Genomic DNA, 19,180 nt, shown 5'->3' on the forward strand with positions numbered 1-19,180 from the left:
AGTGCAGCCAAACCATTTCGTTTTGATCTACTCTAAAAAAAATTAATTCTTACAGTGATATCAAAATCCATGCAAAGTATTTTGAGCTTATCAAAACAAAATGTTTTGGTGATTTCCCATCAAAAAGCAAAGTGAATTTACACTCTTGCCAAGTGGCCTAATTTCATTAATCAGCCTTTTCTTAGAAGAAAAAATAATCTCTCGGCAAGTCCTTCAACAGCCCTGGTACAAATCCCTGTCCTGCATGGAAAGCAGGCAGAACCTGTGCAGAGCACTGGGGTGTCCCATTCTCCTGCTTTGCTGCAGCTCCAACAGCAGGAAAACCCTTTCAGACAGGTCGGGCAGTGCAGCCTGGCTGTGCCCCTGGGCATTTAATGGGAACTTTGTGAGACAAACACAGCTGGTTGTTCTGTGTTTGTGGAGTCTTTCATTAGAGAAACCCATCGGAAGGATGGGGTTTGGTGTTCAAGGAAAGGTCACTCCAGGAGCTTGATCCCATCCCCTCGAGATGAGGTGTGACATATTCCTCACTAGTTTACATCAGTGGTTCCCAAACCCCCACACAAAGCACACAGGAGTGGTGTCTCTTTCTCCCCTGTGTGATTAAGAGAGCATTTGATCCTATAGATAGAAGTGGTAATTGACTATATTTAAAGATTAACTCAGTGTAATGCCTTCTGAAAAGAAAAATGTCTTTAAGAAAGTTGTCAATCATAGAGTTGATGCCTTTTTTTAATACAGTCTAAAAGTGTTATAATTTTAATACCCCAGAGGCCAAAGCAAATTATCAAGCTGAAATTAGAGATTAGCAATTTTCAATTTCTCTCTCATCTCTTACATTTAATCTTCCACCTTCTTTTGCAGGAGGAAAAGGAGGAAAAATACGATTTGTCATGGGAGGGGGAGCACAGAGCCTGGCTGTGATGATATCCTGCCCCAAAGCTCCGTGCTGACCTCAGGAGTGCCCCGAGCAGCAGAGTGCGATTAGCGCTCAGATGGAGCAGCTCGTTCCCAGGGACGGGGGGCTGAGGGACTGCCAGCAGCAGGACTGTGTGCAGCTGAGGGTTCAGCACCCAGGGTTCAGCCTGGTTAGAAAATCACTGGCCCCAGGTGATTTAGGAGCAGCTGAGGTGCCCTGGAGTCACCGGGAGGGGACTGTGCTGTGCAGGTCATGGTGCTCCAGTGAAAACGCTTTCTCCAGCCTTAGGTAGTTGGATTTTATTGCTGAGGGCTGGGTGTGAAGAGGAGTAGGTGGAGTTCAGGCTCCTAAATTGAAGAGTGCCATCCTGAAAACCCCTTTTAGGTGGAGTCCAACCTCATGGGTTCTGAAACTCTAGAGGAACCAGGGTTTTTATTATGTTTCCAAGGTGCTCCTGCCCGTGCACAAAACTCCTGTGGGAAGGAGCCAGGCAGCTGAAGGCAGCCATGACCAAAAACTGGGCCAGGATCCCCAAATTACCCATTCCTCTGCCAGAGGGACTTTATCCCTGAGATACTTGTGCAGCCTGCCTGGTGAGAAAAGATCTCTGCACAGCAGAGCCCAATGGTGGCTGGGGTTTCTTTTCCAAGGCAGGTGTGCACAGGGGAGCCCTGCCCTTGGACACACAATTCCTGGGTCTGGATTAGTTGTTCAGGGCATTTCCAGGCAGAGTTTCATTTTTAAGCTGAGAAGAACAAATGACCACAATGCCTTTGGAAGATGCAGGAGTCTCTCAGCCTCAGACTGGGCTGGTTTTCTGGTGGGAAATTTTCCAGCTGAAAATAAGTCTTACATGGAAAAGAAGGAGACAGCAAAGAAAATCCTCTACCACAGCAAACAGGAGAAGGACCTTGTCCTGGCCCCATTTGGCAGAGTTAGTTTTGAGGAAGAACACTGACTCATGACCCTGCCATGCAAATTCTCCTGGCTGGAGAGCCCTGCTTACAGGATCACTCAGAAACTGGAGGAGTTTGCATCTTTTCTGCCTGGCAGCACTGCTGGAACAGGAGGGGTGGGCTGGGCACCACCATGGGTGAGCTGTGGAGCTCCAGGAATGGTCTCTGACTGGCACCAGCCAAACTGGTAACCACCTGTGTGTGTCCTGGCACATCTGCATCATTCTCCTCAGCACCTGGGGATTCTGGAAGCAGGACCCAGCACTACTTGCATTTGAAATCTGCTCCCATGAAAGATGAGCCTGGTGCTGTAAAAGGGAGATTATTGCCTTTGTGTTCTGGTGTTTCCTTCACAGACAGGACACGTGTGTTTTCTGGGAGAGGGATTGAGGCTCAGAGTAATTGAAATAGGAACAGTATTCCTCATGAACCCTGGGCTAGATGGGGGAATGAAATTCTCTGTAGTGAAAACATTATGCTCCCACCATAATCTACTCAAACAGTCTTCATTTCCCTGGTGTAGGAAAGTTCTCTTCTCTTATTGCATTTAGCTTGAAATCAGAGCTCTCAAGCTGTTTGATGCTGGGCAGTGTTTATGCCTTTTGCTGTCATAATAAATGCCCCAGATCCATCATAAAAACAGTTCCTCTGACACAGAGGCCGATTGGAAACTGCAGGAGAGGTGTGGAGCAGTAATGGAGATTTATTTCTTGTGCAAAGGAATTGGATTATCATCTTGTGGAATTATTTTACCTTTCCCCTGCCCGGTGGAGTCAGCCCAGTTACTGCCACCCATTGTCTGAAATGCATCAAGGCAGGGAGGAGCCCAGCCCTGCCACCTCGCTGGCCCCTCTGGGCAGAACAGGGGGCTCCAGATAATTTACAGAGCCTGTCCAGCAGCCCATCCTCAGGCCAGCCCTTATCCAAACAAGTCTCCACTCACACGGCTCTGACCTCCATCAGGACCTTGCATTTATTGGGCCCTGTTTTACTGTGCTGGGACTTGTTCACTTCTAATCCAACCCCATCATTTCTGGGCTGTATATTTTTGGGGGTGAAGCAGGTTATAAAATACTTCCAAGGATATTTTTTATTGTGTTTTGTTTAAGACAAGCAAGTCCTCCTTTTTACTGTTAGCCAGGCAGCTACAGAGATTACTTCTGTGCTGGCACTCAGGGTACATACACCGTGTGTACACAGCATGTAAACAGTGTGTCACCCGTGTGCAAAGCACGTGTACACCGAGTGTAAACTGTGTGCTAGCCGGGTCTAAACAGCGTGCAAACCGTGGGTACACTGCATGTAAACAGCGTGCAAACCAGGTGTAAACCACGTGTAAACCATGTGTACACTGTGCATAAGCTGCGTGTACACTGCCTGTAAACTGCCTATAAGCTGCGTGCAAACCTCGTGTAAAGAGCGTGCAAACCGGGTGTACACCGCGCGTAGACAGCGTGCAAAACGCGTGCAAACCCTGTGTAAACCGCTCCGCGCTCTGTCCGTGGTGCTGAAGCCGCCCGCGGGGCCGCTGCCGGGGCCGGGGCGGTTCCCGAGAGTCGCTGCCGAGGGCTCGGGAAGGGTTCGGGTCTCGGGAAGGGCTCGGGGCTCTGGGAGGGTTCGGGGCTCTGAAAAGGTTCGGGGCTCAGGAGGGGTTCGGGGCTCTGGAGGGGTTCGGGGCTCAGGAAGGATTAGGGGTTCAGGAAGGCTTCGGGGTTCAGGAAGGGTTCGGGGCTCTGGGAGGGCTCAGGGCTCAGGAAGGGTTCGAGGCTCTGGAGGGGTTCGGGGCTCTGGAAAGGTTTGGGGCTCTGGAAGGGTTTGGGGCTCAGGAAGGGTTCGGGGCTTAGGAAGGATTTGGGGCTCTGGAGGGGTTCGGGGCTCTGGAAGGGTTTGGGGCTCAGGAAGGGTTTGGGGCTCAGGAAGGGTTCAGGGGCTCAGGAAAGGCTCAGGGCTCAGGAAAGGTTCAGGGCTCAGGAAGGGTTTAGGGTTCTGGAAGGGTTTGGGGCTCAGGAAGGGTTTGGGGCTCAGGAAGGGTTCGGGGCTCAGGAAGGATTCGGGGTTCTGGGAGGGTTTGGGGCTCAGGAAGGGTTTGGGGCTCAGGAAGGGTTCAGGGGCTCAGGAAGGGCTCAGGGCTCAGGAAAGGTTCAGGGCTCAGGAAGGGTTTGGGATTCTGGAAGGGTTTGGGGCTCAGGAAGGGTTTGGGGCTCAGGAAGGATTCGGGGTTCTGGGAGGGTTTGGGGGTCAGGAAGGGTTCGGGGCTCTGTCTCCCTGGGTCCCTGCGGTGCACAGATGTCAGCAGAGAGCCTGGGGTGTGGGAGGGGCTGCAGGAGTTGGCCCTGTGGTCCTTAGGGGTGATTCCATCGAGCCAAGAGGGAGGAGGAACCCAGGGGTCCAGATCCTGGTGTTGCTCAGGGATGTGGAACACAGGTTTGCTATGTTTAAGGAAATATAGAGGCTTTCAGCTTTAAGAGTCTCTGGCTGGCAATTCTCACTAGTGCTGAAGCACTGAATTGAAAAAAAGAAAAAAGGAAGAAAATACATTTAGGCAAGTCTGGAAGTCTCTCCCCAACAGCTCAGAGTGGGGATTTGTGAGCTCAATATTTCCACTGAGTAAGGACTGAGTGTCTGCACAGGGGAGTGCGAGTGCAGGAGACGGGAAGTGTGGGTCACTGCCAGCTCCACTGTGGGACACCACTGCAATGAATGGAACTATTTGTTGAAGTGCTTTGCTGCACTAATTGCTTGCATTAATTTTTTGGCAGGCAGGGTGTGTAGTTTGAGGCATACGTGAAACCTTTGGGCTGGGTTGTGCTGCAGAGCAGAGAGGATCCTGGGCAGAGAATCAGGCAGAAGATGTTCTGTTCTTATTATGATAACTGTGTTTTCTGTCTGTCAGGGGTTTGTGCAAGGGCTGGTGATGGGGGGAGTGTTGTGTGACCCAGAGAGAGCAGACCCTGCACTGGTGAGCCCCTCAGCAGCAATGCTGAGCAAACAGCAGCTGCTTCCTGCAGTGATGGGTGAAGGTGTGAGGGGCAGCAGGGCTCGCTCTCATTTTGGAGTTCAAGACATTCAGTGCAGTAGTGGAGAAGCACAGTGAGAGCAGGAGAAGTCTCTGCCTTTCGAGGTTCCCAGCCTCTGGCTCCTGAGCCCCTGACGGAGGCCAAACCCCCTCCCACTGCTGAGCAGGGGCAGCTCAGCAATGGCAGTGCCAGCCTGGGACCTCCTCTGGTGACAAACATGACCTGGCACCTCCTCACGAAACCTTTGCACAAATTTCAGTCAGTTTGTTTCATTACATTTTAAAGGGTCCTTTTAAGATGGTTCAAAGCATCTGGAATCTCACATGGTGCTTTGTACACATGGCCTCAGCGCAGGTCCCTTCAGTCCTGCAGAGCTTGTGCTGCTTTGTGCCCCTGGCTGGGGTAACTCCAGCACTCAGGTGTGTTCCTGCTGTGTGCAGGGAAACAGGCACCTCCCCATTCGGACCAGGACTGCCTGGCTGTCTTTCTGCAGGGGACAGGGGCTGGTCCCCCCAAATTCCTGTCCCTCCTGGCTCTGAATTGCTCTCTGAAGGCTCCTCTCTCCATTGACAGGAAAATGGCCCCAGAGTGAGTTGGTTCCTCAGCTCCAATTTTAATAATTCTTTCTCAGAGCTGATACAGCTGGCTTCCATGCCAGGCTTGGCTAATTCCCCTGGTTCTCAGGTACCTCTGCAAATTGTGCTTCCACTGGATCCATCATTTTCTCAAGAAATAGCAGCTGACCCCAACCTCCATGATCTCTTTCCTGTATTTTGTCTGACTTTGAGCTACTCACACCAAGATCCCTTTACTTGAGAGCATAAGGAGTCACATCCACAAATGTTACCAGCATCCACAGGGGATTTTTAATGTTTTGGGGATCACCCAGTTATGTTATGAGGGTGGCAGGCACTTCTTGCCCTGCATTTCAGCATTTTCATCAGATGCTCACATTGTTATTGAGCTGTCCCCAGGTTTTACACATCCTCAGCTGAAAGGTCTGAGATCAGGTAACCTGGCATAACAGGATGGTATGAATTGATCAAAATCTTAGCAAATAAGGATGGAAGTTGTTATTTCTTAGTGAGTTTATTCTCCATGGGTAATGCTGGTTGTGGGCCAAATGTGGAAAAGGAAAGGTTTTGTAAAAAATTGAAAAGCTGCCAGGAGATCTCTCTGAGTGGAAAATCTTCCTCTGCCTAGAAAATACTGTGAAACAGTTTTAGCTGCTTAAGAAGCAAAACTAGAAATCTGGACTGGAGTGACTGTAGTCAGGAGTGTGAAAACATCAAACCCCTTTACAGCTGGGGAGCAGAGAATTGTCCCGGTGCTCTGTAGTAAATTGCATTTTAATCCACAATCAGCCTCCTCTGGATCTCTCTGAGATGACTCGTGGAGCTCAGGAGGGCTCTGAAGATGCAGATATTCCTTCAGGGTTTATTACTCCACCAGCTCTAAATTTCAGAGGGACCTCAGCACAGGAGGTCATTAAACAATTAAACATTTTCCCATTGACATGCACATGAATGGTGTAATGGAGTATTGCCCACTCTTAGGTAGTGCAGATTCACAGTCATTGTCAAACCCATAGAATCTAAAACCATGAGAAGCATTTACATCCCGCTTGTGATGCCTCAGCCACTGTATTTTCCTCAGGTACCTTGGTATGAACAGACTGGAGAGAGGTGACCTGTCCTCTTACATGAATATTTGGTACCAAACAAAAACAATATTCTGAAACTGGATGGGAAGTTTGAAATCTCAATGCAAGACATCTGAAAACAAGTACTTGACTTTTATTTTATTACAAAATGTTTTCACACTCAATTCTTTGAACTATTGTAACTGAAAATGTGAGTTGAAAATGAATTTCTGTTTCAAAAGGCCAAAGCCTCATTTAGCAAGAAAGGTGGTGAAATGCATAATTTCCTATGAAAAGTTCAATTTCTTGACCCCATTTTCCAAATAAAAAAACAAACAAACCAACAAAACAAACTAGTGGCAAACAAGGTCAACACTTGCATATGTCACACACCCAAGGCCAAGCAGGAAGATTCCAGAGAAATGTGATTTGAAACAAATGTGTAAGTACTACAGGTTTGCTGTGTTTAAGGAAATAAAGAGACTTTCAGCTTTTTAGGTTTCTGGCTGACATCTCTCACTTGGACTGAAGCAAAGAGGGGGAAAAAAGGAAGAAATTATGTCTACTTAAATATATATATTAACTGTAATTATTTCTGAAGTGCCTTCCATGGTGAATATGTGGAGGTTTTGCCTCCTGCTCTCCCTGTAGCTGGCAGGGCTGTGACAAACCCTCTGTTCTGTGCCTGGGGCAGGATTTTCTCTCCCCCAGGGTGGTCGGTGCCACGCCAGCAGCAGAGCTGATGTTCCTGGAGGAAACCAGCAGGTCTTTCCTGGCTCCCCTGATCTCCACCCAGGCTGGGATGGGGACAGGAGAGCTGAGAGGGGCTCAGAGGATGTGGAGCCAGTGCTCCCCATTGTCCCCCAGGGCTGGGAACATTCCAGCACAGAGTTCCCATCCTGGCACTGCAGAACCCACAGGATTTTTACAAACAGCTCCTCACAAGCAGAGCAGTTCCAGGGCCACAGGCGAGGGGCGACGGCACCAAAAGCTGCCAGGACAGACAGAGGGGTGTGTGCAGGGGCTGGCTGGGTTTGATTCTGCTCCCTGAGCACATTGGGATCCAATCCCAGACTCCAGAACCTTTGTGTTGGAAGGGACCTCTGGATGCCCCCTGCCCAGGCAGGGTCACCCGGAGCAGGGGACACAGAAACACATCCAGGTGGCACTGGAATGGCTCCAAACAGGGAGACTCCACGCCCTCCCTGGGCAGCTGTGCCGGGGCTCTGCCACCCTCCATGGGAAGAAGTTCTTCATGTTGAGGTGGAATTAAATATGTTCTGGTTCATGGCTACTGCTCCCTGTCCTGTCACAGAGAAGAGTCTGGCACCTCCTCTGACACACCCTGCAGATATTTGTATGGATGCATTTTATTTGTCCATGTTTGTATGGATGTATTTTATTTGTATGGATGCAATTTATTTGTCCATATTTGTATGGATGTATTTTATTTGTACATGTTTGCATGTTGAGATGAAGATGAGTTTTCATTCATCCCTTGCTGAATGAGCCTAGGCCTGGTTTGAGCTGGTCTCTGGTGTTATGAAGAGTGAATGTTTGCCAGAGGTGCTTCGAGTGATTTGTGATGGATTTGTCTTGGACAAACAAGGTTTATCTCCTTGTGTGAGAAAATGAGGGAAAATGCATCACACAGACCTTGTAACAGTGCTGTGACTCGTGTCCCCTCTCAGTCCTGCACCCAGTGCTGGGAGCAGCACCAAGGAGTGGTTTTACAGGAAAAAAAGTGATGAAGCAGCCCATTTAGCAAAAAGCCATCCATAAAACACTGCCTCTCCACAGCTAATAGTGCTGTTTGTTATGTCAGAAGCAGCTAATAATGGCAATATTTGTTTGAGTCATAAACCCTCTTTTGCTGGTGCATGATAATGGAGTGTGTTACATGTTCAATTAACCAAACTAATCAAATGTGCTGAGGAGAAATACAATGGGAACAAAGACCCGATCCATGCAACTCTTTGTTGGGCACAGTAGTTGTTTTTCATGTGATTTCCTGCAGTCCTTTCAGCAGACTTGCCAGTGATGTGCTAACACATCCTTGACCAGTGAAGGCAGGGTTGCGGCTGGATAAGGCAGATTTGTGGCTGGATGAGTAAAAATGTTGCCCTGGGATAACTTAAAGCGTTTTCACCCTCTGCTGTCACTTGGAAGTGCCATGCAGGGACAGACTCATCTCCTCCTTGGCAGTGCATGGACCTTGGGACAGACGAGTTAAACGAGTCAAATTGACTTGTGTAGCACAAAACCTGAGCTGTGAGGAGGCAGAGATGATGTCCAAACATCACAGCATGAGAAAAACTCCCCAGGGTGGAGGATGGTGCCCAGATCCTCTGCTCCCAATGCAGTAGGCACAGCCTTGTCCCCATGGACTGTCCCTGCCTCCTCTGGGCTGCAGGAGCTCCAGCAGCAGATTGGTGATGGGCGCCCAGGACCTGCCCCGAGCCCAAGGCACCCGAGATCCAGGCACAGCAGGCTCTGGAAGCAGGAGAGATGGTGGCAACACAGCCTGAATTAATTCTGCTGTGGAGCAGCTCCAAGAGACCTTTACATGCAGAAATACTCTGATTTTCTGTGGGCAGAGGTGAGCAGATTTGCCAGGGTGACACAGAGCTGGTGGTGCCAGTTCCACAGATAAAATCAGCCTCAGGTCTAGGAAAGGACCACACCACACCAAGAGAGGCAAGGTCACGTTTCTGCAGGTTTTCTGTGAATGAAGTGATCAGCAGCCCATGCTGGGAACTGAAGTGGTGCAGGAGACTCTTGGGCAGGCCTGGGGAAGCACAGCTTTGTCTCTCCTGATCCTGAACATCTAAGGAACCTCCAGAATTGACCGGCATGCCAGAAGGGAGTGTCAGTAGAAGTGGATTTACTATGCAGAGACAAATTTTATGGGTCTGCAAATAGGAAAAGGTTTAAAACCACTGTTTTAGATCAAAAGTGCTTCTCAAGAAGTTGCTTTTTTCTGCCACTAAGTGGCTCCAGATGTTGAAATATTCACCAAAATTCCTTTTCTCTTTTGTTTTTTTATTTTTTCTTGACACACTGAGTTTCACAAGGTCAATCTGCAGCAAAGAAGTCCCAGTGCTTTCCCCCCTCTGAAAAGCACCCAATTGCAACATTAAATATTAACTGAGAGAAGAGCTGGATTTGTAGCTTCAGCCTATTTTGATTTTTTAAATTGCTTTCTTTTTCCTAGAGCATGAGTTTCCTCCACACTTGGGGGCCATGGAGGTTTCTCTGTGTCTTGGGCATGGTGAGAGGGACTCCTGAGCTTTGGGAGAGGAGCTCCAGTTCTGGATTTCCTCTCAGTGAGGGACAGGGCTCACCAGAACGCTGGTGGCCCTCATGGGTACCCCAGGTTCAGCCTTTACCCTGTCCCCCCGTGTCTCTGTGCTGCTGCAGAGTTTCCCCATGCCTTTGGCCAGGGGGTGACCCCAGGCTGGTGTGGGTGACAGACCCCAAGGCTGCTGGAATTGCCCCCTCCATCCCCATGCACAGCGGGAGGAACAGATGGCCACCATGCAGAAATGCTCCTTCTCTCTGGGCTGGGGATGCAGCCAGCACAGCTGCACTGGGCCTTTCTGTGCCTGCATGGCTGCATCCTTCTGCAGCACTTGGAAACAGACCAAAACTCCACAAACCTCCGCAGCAGCATTCACGTGTCAGGCATTGCCATGTACCGGGGCTGGGGATGTTCCTCTGGGCCCTGGGGAAAGCCTGCTTGGTCAGTGCTTCAAAACCTTTTCACTGCAGAAAGTCCCTCCAAAAGTCAGATGTTTCCTTCCTGCTCCACTGAAGCACAGCCCTCCCAGCTGCCGCCAAGTTACTTCATTTTTCCTGCCCCCAGAATGAAGCTGAAAGCACCACTTCCATGAATCATTTCTTTTGTCAAAAACTGGCATTTTTCCTCTTTATTTGGGACATGTGCCCCAGGTCTGTTCCAAACAGCTCAGGCTTCTCGGGTTTGCTCTCCAGTGCACGGAGATGTCTGGGGGGCTTGGCTATGGGGGCAGCCACCCCTGCCAGGCTGAAATCCCCTGTGCCAGGCTGAAACCCCTCTGCGAGGCTGAAACCATCCTGCAAGGCTGAAACCCCCTGTGCCATGCTGAAACCACCTCTGCCAGGCTGCAGCCCCCTCTGCAAGGCTGAAGCCCCTTCTGCAAAGCTGCAGCCCCCTCTGCCAGGCAGGTTTCCCACAGCTGCCTGCCAGGCTCCCTGCAGGGACTGGGGAAGAACAGACACAATGCACATCCATGGCCTGGAGGCAAAGCCCATGGAACTCATGCAGGTCTGCAAGGCAGAGGTGCAGAGCTGTCCCAAAGCCTTTTTGGAAATTATCTCACATCCCTCAGGTCCCCAGCTGGCTTTGAGCCCCAGCACCCCGTTCCTGGCTGCCCTGGGCCTCAGTGCTGGGGCTGGGGGCCACAGCTGGAGTGTGTTCCCTTGCCCTTCCCATCCCTGCTGAGCACAGGGCAGAGGGGGAGGCAGAAAGGAAGGGGAGGGCCTGCTATGAAATACTTGTCTGCCAAGCCCTTGTGTTTCCCAGAGAGCAGAAGATCTTTTCATTTGTTCTGTTTGCCTGTTTGTGCCTTTAGTATCTGCCAGGCTCTCTGGAGAGCAGCAGTAAATGTGCTGCCTGGGGCAAGCTTTGATGGACAAATCCTTTTTCTCTCTCTCTGCTGTGCCATTAGAAGCCCCCAGTCTGTGTCTGTTCCTGAAAGGCAGCGCTGCCCAGCTCTGGGTGATGGATCAGAGCCCCATGGTGGGAGTGTGGGCAGGGCTGGGCCTTGCAGCCCCACTGCCATCAGTCAGACAGGGCTGGGGAGCCACAGGCAGGACAGAGCTGCTGCACTGGGCATCTGCCAGTGCCCAGCCTGCCAGGACTGACACAGGAGCAGCCCTGGTCCCCTCCCTGCACGTCCAGAGCCGTGAGCTGGGAAGGGATTCCTGGGGAACCTTCCAGGGCTGTGCCTGGACCTTCACCTGTGGGCTCTTAGGGTGGGAGGAGGTCCCTGGCAGGGAATGGATGGGTGAGGGTTTGGGGGAGCAGGGCACAGGGAGCTCTGGGGGCAGGGAATGGATGGGTTAGGGTTAGGGTTAGGGTTAGGGTTAGGGTTAGGGTTTGGGTTAGGGTTAGGGTTAGGGTTTGGGTTAGGGTTTGGGTTAGGGTTAGGGTTTGGGTTAGGGTTAGGGTTAGCATTAGGGGTAGGGTTAGGGTTAGGGTTAGGGTTTGGGGGAGCAGGGCACAGGAGGGTTAGGGTTAGGGTTAGGGTTAGGGTTAGGGTTAGGGTTAGGGTTAGGGTTAGGGTTAGGGTTTGGGTTAGGGTTTGGGGGAGCAGGGCACAGGAGCTCTGGGGGCTCTGAAGCCCAGCCTGGGTTCAAGCCCAGTCTGTTGTAATCTGCACCAGCTGCCACAGAGCAAACCAGCACAGGTACCCACCGCACCCAGCAGATGCCTTAATCCTCTTTTCCTAAGGAGCTTAGAGCCTTTTTAGATCCCAAAACTGTTTTCCTTTATGAGGCAGCACAAGCCCTGCTTCTCTTTGAAACCAGGAGAAAATACACCATGAAATGTGGAGTGGAAGCGAGATCAGCTTTGAGTTTCCTGAGCTGGACAGGTCAAGTGGCTTGGGCCAAATTCTGCTTTTTCCCAGTAAACTCCAGCCTCTGGAGCCATCAGGTCAGTGTAGTCATTGGGTTCTTTATTTCTGCTGTAAAGGATATGAACCAGCCAGGGAAACACAAATTATTCTTTTGAGAGTCTTCTCTTTTAATACAGAGAACCAAAGGAATGGGGAATTCAGTTAAAAGAAAATAGAGAAAATGTTTAATTTTAGGTGTTAAGCAATAACAGTAACTTCAAAACATTTGCAGAGAAGTTATTTTCCTGTTGAAAAGCTGTTTTCCTCAATCACCCATACTTTGTGTAATTCCAACCAGCTTTCAGGCAGAAAACAAACCAGGAGAAAAAATATTTTCCAGCTGGAATAATTGTTTTTATTGTTTATTCTGCGTTTTCCCAACTCCCACAGGAACACAGAGACGCTCCAAGGCTTTCTTGGGCTTTCTGCACCTTCTGGGCCTGGGCCCAGGTGTGGGCTGGGGCTGCAGCAGGTGAGGATGGGGTGCCTGGTACTGCCAGCATCTCAATATTGCCCCTGGCAGCCCTGGCAGAGCTCCCTGTGCTGGGAGGGGGCTTAGGAAAGGTGCAGAACACAGAGGGAAGGAAGCACAGGCACTTTGGGGCTGTCCATGGCAAGGGACAGGGCTGAATGTGCCGCAAAGGCAGCCGAGCTTCTGCTACAGCTCAGCATGGGGAAACCATCCCTCAGCAGGTTGAGATCATAAAGAAACAATTTTTTCTTCCCTGTGCTATCAAACTGTGGAAGTCCCAGCTGCTGGATGTTGTGGGGGACAAAGCCAAAAAGAAGAGGAAAAAGGAAAGGGTGAATTGATGAGAGACAGCTTGACTGGGAGCTGCTGATGCTCGGGTGCTCCTGCACCAGTCCTGCCGTGCAGGCTCTGTGTCCCGAGGCAGCTCCTGCGGATTACTCTGGGAAATGACTGCAGGGAAATGGATTTGTCTTCTTCCCTCCAATGGCAATTCCTGCATTGTTTAACTGAAATCATGCTCCAGGTTAAATCCCAGATTTTGGGAAAGCATTTCTAAACCTCTTCCAGCTATTCCTTATCTGACAATAGCTCAATGAAGAGGTTTATCCTCAGAGAAGAGCTCAGAAAAATCCTATATTCACAAAGGGTCTTTCTGCCCTTGGGGAGCTCAGGAATTTCTCCTCTGAAAAATGTACCAGCACATCCTTGGAGCAGACTGTCAGCCTGGCTCCCTGCAAATCCTGAGCTGGAATCAGTCTACACTGAATGTGGTGCTGCCATGCAATCTCTGGAGTGCGTGTGTGTTTCTGTCGTGTTCCCTATATGAATATATGGAGCTACTCAACTGGAAAAGAGACATGAAAGTAAAGACTGTGGCTCTGGATAAAACACTTGACACCAAACTCTCAAGGGTTCCTGGAGGATTAGGACAGAGACACTGGCACAGAATGTGAAGCCCTAGTAAACTCTTTCCTTCTTTTATTTCCTATTTTTCTGTGACACTAAAGAAAGGCAAAACCAAACCACAAACTAACCTTAAGAAGTGAGAAAACAAAAGAATTTTGGCTGGGTAAAAAAGGGTTTGTGCCAAGCCCTGTCCCAGGGTGATTCCTGTGGGGTGGTTCTGTTTGGAGATGCTAAAGCTGGTCCAGCCCTGCAGGATGGTGAGGGAGCCCTGGGGTAGAAGAGTTGTGAATATAAAGTGTATTTTATCCTCTTGATGCTTAAATCAAAGCATCCCGTGGTGTAAAGCCATCTTGTCAGTGTGTCCCTGGTAGCTGGCACTGGCAGGGACCTCACCCAGCCCAAAGCCCTGCCCAGGCAGGGTCACCAGAGCAGGGGACACAGAAACACATCCAGGTGGCACTGGAATGGCTCCAAACAGGGAGACTCTACGCCCTCGCTGGGCAGCTGTGCCGGGGCTCTGCCACCCTCCATGGGAAGAAGTTCTTCATGTTGAGGTGGAATTAAATATGTTCTGGTTCATGGCCATCACTCCTTGACCTTCACCTCTGCCTGCTGGGAAAAGCCTGGAGCTGGCTTGGCCAGACCTCAGCTCCTGAATTCCTCTTGGCCCTGGCCTGGAATGGCCCTGGCCTGCAGCTCTGCCCTGGGAGAGGAAAGGGGTGAGATGTGATCTTCAGGAGGCGTGTGCAGGAAAAGGATGAAATGGAGGCTTTCTCCATCCAATCTGTACCCCAGCCTCGTGGGCACTCACACCTGATCTCCTCTCTCGGGGCACAAGCAGGGTTTCCAGCAGCTGTGGGTGTCTCCTGCTGAATGCCAGCCCCAGGGTGACAGGGATGGACACACACTGTCCCAGGACACAGAGGCAGACAGGATGTGCATTTTGTGATGTCAGGAGTGTCTGGGATTCCTGGGGGTGGCTGTGGAAGGGACTGACATGTGGCAGCTGGGAAAGGTTAAATGAGGATTCCTGCACTGAGGTTCCCCTTCCTCCTGGGCCTTTCTGCATCAGTGTCACCTTCAAACAACAGCCACCTCTGGCTTTCCAGTGCTGTGTGTGGACAGATCTACGGTGGCCTTGTGTCTTTTAACAGTTAAAGAAAAAAGAAGGAAACATGAAAGCTTCTTTCCCACCTTGAAACCTGCCCAAACCTGCCTGCTCAGAGCAGAGGCAGCATCTCTGCTGTCCAGGGGGAAGGCTGGCTGCCTGCCAGAGCGCTGCCTGCAGGACTGGGAGCTGATCCCAGGCCATGGAGAGCAGGGAGTCTGCCTGCACACATCACTGAGAGCTGATCCTGGGCCATAGAGAGCAGGGATCTGCCTGCTCACATCACTGGGAGCTGATCCTGGGCCATAGAGAGCAGGGATCTGCCTGCTCACATCACTGGGAGCTGATCCCAGGCCATGGAGAGCAGGGATCTGCCTGCTCACATCACTGGGAGCTGATCCTGGGCCATAGAGAGCAGGGATCTGCCTGCTCACATCACTGGGAGCTGATCCCAGGCCATGGAGAGCAGGGAGTCTGCCTGCACACATCACTGGGAGCTGATCCCAGGCTATGGAGAGCAGGGATCTGCCTGCTCACATCACTGGGAGCTGGCCCAGACCCAGCACCTCCCAACAATGGATGAATCTCTTACAAAAACATCTCTGCTCTGACCTGTTTACTGGGTACAGGGGAATTACCAACGCTGGGTTTGCAACTCTTGGACTGAATATCTGCCCTCTCTTCTCAAACTTCCCTTGTAACTACAGTCTTCTTCATGGGGTTCTTTAGGATATCTGGAGAGACTTCCATAAATTCTTGCTACCTACAAAATAAAGGACAAAAGCCCCCTATGATATTAGTGAAATTTTAGTTTGAATAACTCAAATGTATTTAGGCTTTTGTTTAAAACATATTCCTCAAAACGTAGATGTGACAGTGTCCTTCAGTGCAAAGGATCTCTCTGGGTTTCTGGGGAAGAAAATGAACGTGGGCTTTGCAGGGTTTCTGACCCAGGAAGCCGTGTGCGCCAAAGCTCTGGGGTTGTTTTCCCAGTGCTTTAGGAGTGACCTTGATCGAGACATCTCATCTCTGCGATCTCCCCCGGGTGGGAACAGCATGTTCATCCTCCCCCAGGGCAGGGCACTGATGGTCGAGATCAGCTCTCAAGCAGGAAATGCTCTCTGGAATGTCAGCATTACTGCTTTGCCCTCTTTTCCTGGTTTTAAATTCATTTTCTGTCAAATGACACACTTGAAGGGAGGCAGAGTCAGTACAAGGGCATTTGGCTGCTGGGTTCAGTCCAGCCCCCCACTCACTGTGGTGCTGCTGACCAAGCCCACAAGGAGAAGCCTCCAAAAGCCATGCAAACCTGAGTTTAGCTGGGAAGCAATGCAAGCCAAACCTCCAGGTGCTGTGCAGCCATTCTGAGGGGTCTCAACAGGCTGCAGATGAGCAGATTGGAACACTCTGAAATCCCACAGAGGCACACGCAGGGTCCTGCACCCGGGCAGGATCAGCCCAGGCACAGCCCGGGCTGGGGGTGACCTGCAGGAGCAGCTCTGTGCGCAAGGACTGGGCTCCTGGGGGACAGGGAGCTGTCCTGGCCAGCCGAGGGTCCTGGGGCACGAACAGCAGCGGGATCGTGGCTGCAGGGGCAGGACGGAGCTGTCCTGTGCTCCGGCAGCCCTGGCGCTCCCTCCCCTGCCTGCAGGGCAGTGTCCAGCTCCGGGCTCCTCGGGGCAGGAGGGTCCTGGGGCTGCAGAGCTGGGAAGGGCCTGGAGCTCCTCTGTGCCCAGCAAAGGGAGCTGGGAAGGGCCTGGAGCTCCTCCGTGCCCAGCAAAGGCTGCAGAGCTGGGGCTGCGAGCCTCGAGAGCAGACAGCTGGGAGGGGACCTTCTCAAAGCACAGACACAGCTGGGAGGGGGTGTCAGAGCCCAGGCGCTGCTCATGGGGCCCAGCAACAGCACAAGGGCACCGGGCAGGGACTCACCCCGGCAATTCCCCCTGCACAGGAGGAAGAACTTCTTCCCTGGGCATTGGCTGAGCCCTGAACAGATTGTCCAGAGAGGGTGTGGAGGTTCCTCACCGGGGAATTCCAGCGGACACATCCCGGATACCTGAGCGGGGCGGCGCTCCCAGGGGCGCTCCGGCCCGGCCGTGGGTTCTGCGAGCAGCCCGTGCCGGGAGGGGACCCTGCAGAGCCGGGAGGGGACTCTGCATAGCCGGGAAGGGACCCTGGAGAGCCCGGAGCCGGGGGTGCAGAGCCGGGAGGGGACCGTGCCGGGAGGGGACCCTGCAGAGGGCCCACAGTATAATTGAGAAGTCAATATTTATCCGCTCGTAGAAATTGTATTCTTTTTCAAAGGAGCTGTACCCCCTTTAAATAGCCCTTAATTCGCTTCATTAGGGTTCAAGGGTTTTCCTTTGAGAAGAATTAAGAGTAAACTTAGATTCGATTCTGCGGAGCCCGGAACGGCCCCGAGCCCGGAGCGGTCCCTGCTGTCCCCGGAGCGGTCCCTGCACAGCCCGGAGCGGTCCCCGCTGTCCCCGGAGCGGTCCCTGCTGACCCCGGAGCGGTCCCTGCACAGCCCGGAGCGGTCCCGGCTGTCCCCGGATCGGTGCCGGGGCCGGAGCCGCTCCCGGGCCGGCAGAGGGCACTCGGAGCGCGGCCAGCCCCGGGGACAGCCCGCAGCCCTGCCCGTCGCCCCGCCATGCTCAGCCCGGCACTGCCCGGATCCCTCCTGGGTCATTTTGCTCCCTCCTGGCTCACTTCAGCCGCGGACAGCCCCGCTGTGCCATCCTGTGCAGCCGAGCACAGACCTGGGGCAAGAACGGACAGCACACCACGGCCAGAAATGTGCTGCCACCGAGTGTTTTAAGCCATGAGGGAGGGTTGGCCTGGATTCACCTATTTGTTAGAAAAAGCTGCTTTTTGTTTGTTTTTATGCCAGCTCTCTGCCCTTAGCTTCTCTCCACAGTATAGCTGCTGAGTCTGTGAATTTTTGGCAGTAAAATCCAGTTCCACTCTGTCTGCAGCCTTAAATCTCCCAAGTCCCTCCTCATTCCAGATGCAGAGAGGGGAATAATTGCAACTAATGTGCGAGGAGTTGGGATTTTTTTTTTTTTTCTGCTTGAGAGATGGAAAACTCCCTGACGACTCCTGAGCAGCCAGACCCTGCTCCTAACTGCTGAGCATCCTCTGTGCTCCCTCCCAGCAGGAGCCAGGAGAGCCCACAGCCACGTACCTGCATCAGGATCCCTCAGCTTCCCCAGCACCTTAGCCTGGGATGCTGGATCGTCTCTGTGTCCCCTTCATCCACTGTCCTGCAGGAATTGAACCATGCCTTTGGGGTGGGAGGAGGGAAGCCCCCTTACCTGCAGCAGTCTGCTGGGTGCACAGGGGCTGCTCCCCAGCAGGCAGCACAGAGGAATTTGGAATCTGGGGGATATTTCCTATTAGATTTGTTTAATAGTTTTGAGGTCAGTTAAATATGGAGTGACAAATTAATTCCAACTTCACTACTTCCCCTTGCTCTTCCTGCCGCTTGCAAGTCCCTGTTGCCCCGTTAAGCAAGAGCAGCTGGCAGGATCAGGAGGTTTGGCAGCTGTGAGCTTTGTGTGCTGAACCCCCCCAAAGGGTCTGTTCCCCAGGCTGAGGGCTCTGCCCGTGCCCCTGTGCCATCTCCCCCAGGAGACTGAGAATTCACCCACCTGGGGGCAGAGCCAGGGCCCCAGGGCTGTGGTTCACACCAAAGCCCCTCTGAAAGGGTCACACCAGGGGCTTGTCAAAGCTTGTTAGAGGGACCAGCACCTGCCAGCTGCTGGTGCCCAGCAGGAGCCTCCCAGGGGATGTGTGCCCACCCTGCACAGCCTCATCCAGCTCTAGCTTCCACCCTCACCCCTCTATAAACTGGGTCTGTGCACCTGGGGGTGCCCCCATCCCTGGGGTTCCTCTGCTTGTGAATCACAGCCATGGGCAGGGGTTCATGGCCTGGACTGGGGCAGATCCTCAGGCCCTCCTTGGGCAGGAGCCCAGCATGGGAGGGGCCCTGGGCAGTTCCTAGGCAGGTACCCAAACCAATGCTGCAAACTCTCCCTCCATCCCAGGGGATATTCGTGTGACCTGCCCAGAGGTGTGATGTGTGGGGTTTGCAAGGGCCTGTGCTTTGTGAACACACCTATGTATGGAGCTGTGTGTGCTTGTGCACCTTCGGACACTGCTCCTGCCAGGATTTCTCTTTCCAGCCTTTGTCCAGGTGCTGCTCCCTCGGCTTTCCCAGCAGGGCAAGGACCAGAGGGGCTGCTCCTCGTGAAGGTGTTGGGGTCACCCCATCATGCACTCAGCAGCTGGACACGAGCTCTTGGGGCTGCATTGGGAAACAGTAAAATTTTATTGAGCTGTTTCAGGTGCCAAATCCACACTGGTTTGAATTATGACTCAACTGCTCAGTGGAGAAATGATCAGGGGTGGGACAAGGGCCTGGTACTGATTCCCCAGAATCAGTGTGCACCAGGTGGTTCATGAAATGCTGCTTCACACAGACCTGCTTCATGCTTCTTC

The 19,180-nt window shown here is 52.1% G+C and overlaps 1 protein-coding gene across 1 annotated transcript in view; it reads left to right on the plus strand.

Moving 5' to 3' along the window:
- Window positions 1–12,655, plus strand: part of PIK3R6 (phosphoinositide-3-kinase regulatory subunit 6) — a 258,611-nt gene extending 245,956 nt beyond the window's left edge. Inside the window, exon 20 of the mRNA XM_054278961.1 lies at window positions 12,645–12,655. The gene's annotated coding sequence lies outside the window, so the exon portion shown is untranslated. The remainder of the gene's footprint in view (window positions 1–12,644) is intronic.
- Window positions 12,656–19,180: the final 6,525 nt, after the last annotated feature.

The sequence above is a fragment of the Melozone crissalis genome, unplaced genomic scaffold, assembly GCF_028551555.1.
Source record: "Melozone crissalis strain CALT ecotype California unplaced genomic scaffold, PUWL_Pcris_2 ptg000026l_1, whole genome shotgun sequence".
Classification (NCBI taxonomy): Eukaryota; Metazoa; Chordata; class Aves; order Passeriformes; family Passerellidae; genus Melozone; species Melozone crissalis.